The following is a 2,874-nucleotide window of genomic DNA, read 5'->3' on the forward strand; positions in this document are numbered from 1 at the left end:
ATAGAAGTAATATCAGTTGACTGGTAAGGGGCATGATAAGCCAACAGATCATCATCCTCTCCCTTACTGACAAAAGTATAAGTTGTGGGAAAAAAGGAATATGTTTCAAAAAGGTAATATCAATTGACACAAGATACTTGTTAAGACTCAGACAGTAGCATCGATAACCCTTTTGTAGACGAGAGTAATCCAGAAAAATACATTTTAAGGATTTTGTATCTAACTTAGTTACCTAAGGACGAACATCACGAGCATAACAAGTACTACCAAATATCTTAGGTTCAATAGGAAACACGGGTTTAGTGGGAAAAAGAACATTATAAGGAGTTGAACTGATGAGGGCATTCGATTAATCAAAAAACAGGCTATGGAGACTGCATCAGCCAAAATTTGCTTAGGAACATACATTTGGAACAAGAGTGCCCTGGCTGTCTCAAGAAGGTGTCTATTTTTCCTTTAAGCCACACCTTTTTGAGAGGGGGTGTCAACGCACGAGAATTGATGAAGAATACCATTCAGAAGCATATAAGTCTGAAACGAATCGAAAAAAATATTCTTTGGTATTATCACTTCTCAATGTATGTATAGAAGTTGAAACTTTGTTTTAATTTCAGCACAAAAGGCACTAAAATGAGAAAATAATTCTGAGTGATTCTTCATTAAATAAAGCCAAGTCACACGAGAAAAGTCATCAACAAACGTAACAAAATAACGAAATCCAATTTTGAACACAATAGGATAAGGACCCAAACATCAGAATAAATTAACTCAAAAGAAAAACTAACTCTTTTATTAACTTGAGGAACTAAAGATAGACAATGATGTTTCGCAAACTGATATGACTCACAATCTAAATATGATACATTCTGAAACTGAGGAAATGATTTCTTCAACAGAGATAGAGATGGGTGTCCCAACTGACAATGTGCTGTAAAATGAGTTAAGACACTTGAACACGCAATAGACTTGGGCATCTAGGTATCCAGAATATATAGACCGCCTGATTCATGTCATTTACCAATAATTTTCTTCGTCATAAGATCCTGAAACAAACAGTAATCAAGAAAAAAATTAGACACAACAGTTTAAGGTCTAGGTAAGTTTGCTCACGAAAATCAAATTAAAAGAAAATTGTGGTAGACTCAATACAGAAGATAAGGAAATTAATGAAGTTGGATTAATAGTGCCAGAACCGAGAACAGACGAAGTAGAACCATCAGTTAAAGTAACATTGGAAGGAGATGTACGGGATTGAAAACTGTACAAGAGATTGAGACTACCTGTCATGTGATTCGTGGCACTAGAATCAATGACCCATTTCGAGGAAGAAGAGATGAGACATGTATTAGATTTACCTGTCTCAGTAATGGTAGAGGTAGGGTGAGATGAATTCTTCAATATTTCTTGGTATTGAGTGAACTTGGCAAATTCATCTACAGAAACTATAATGGTTTGCTCAGAGGATGAGATAGGTGTAGCAGTAGTAGTTGCAACATGGCTGAATGAGACTTCTGAGATTTATTGTGCAATTTTTGGCACGGATATTTGGTATGACCCGGCTCATGACAGTAGTAGCAGAAAACCATCCCTTCATTCTGACTTAGATTAACCCAACTACCTGTACCCCCGCCTCTTGTATTACCCTTACTACTGCGACTAATAAGAGTACAAGAAGACTGAACTGATGAAGTAGCAGAAGCACTAGTATTTCTGCGAAATACTCCAGTAAAAGTTTCTTGCAGCGATGGAATCTCAACACTAGAGAGGATTTAAATTTAGCAGTCTCAAACTGAGAACTAAGACTAGTAAAAAAAACTCATATAACAACTATTTGCTCACATTAAGCTTGCTGAACTTCCACATCCGAACTAAAAGGTAGCAAGGCATTCAATTCTTCATAGGTTTTTTGAAGTTCATAAAATAAGCCTGAAGAGATTGATCTTGTTGTTCAGCAAGGTATAAATCTTTACAGACTTCATAAATCCGTGACACATTTCCTTTTCTAGAGTACATAAATTCCAGATATTTCATTAATTCCTTAACATACTGGTAATGATTAATCAGGCTCACTATCTCTGTATCAATGGAATTAAGAATTTGTAGGAATAATCTGGCATAATCTCTTAGCCATGTCTGGCGGGTATTATCCGTTGGTGAATCTTTAGTAAGATGATTGTCCATAGAAATACTCTGCAGATAAATCCGAACTGTTTTACACCAATCTAAATAATTTGTGCAACTAGCTTATGTTTCGTGATATTTGACATCACTGGAATGACATCAATCATAATCAAATTCTTTTGCTTGTCAACCATAGACACAAACCACATGATCCAAATAACAAAACAAAGAAGTAGCCCAAAAAAAAAAAAAAAAAGAGGAAAGATACTACAAATAATGGTAACCAAATTGAATCAGCCCGACTGAAAACACAATTTGCCCAAATAAAACCCATTCAACAGTAGCCCAGTTTAAGATAGTAGCCTAAACCACTAAAATAACATTGACCCAATAAAAGCCCAGTAAGTGTAAGATTGGATTATACCTTTACAGTCCAATTTCTTCTCCAAATCACGTACATGCACAAATCCAATTTCTTCTCCAAAATGATGTACAGACAACCAATCGGAGAGTGCTGCACCAAAATCCACACTCATTGCACCAAAAAATCATAGCAAACCCAACTAGAAATCATGAACGGGTCTGCTTAAACCACAAACAGAGTTGGCTGACTGTGAAAAGAAAGAAATTGAGTGAGTAGAGTCCAAATCGCCGACCAGACCTAGGTCACCTGTGTAAATCTTTGGTATTTTTAAATGGTCCAATCATCTTCCTTTTTTATTGGAAGTTATTCACCTTCTCACCTTCTCATAA

This window comes from Olea europaea, unplaced genomic scaffold (genome assembly GCF_002742605.1).
Source record: "Olea europaea var. sylvestris unplaced genomic scaffold, O_europaea_v1 scaffold3033, whole genome shotgun sequence".
Lineage (NCBI taxonomy): Eukaryota > Viridiplantae > Streptophyta > Magnoliopsida > Lamiales > Oleaceae > Olea > Olea europaea.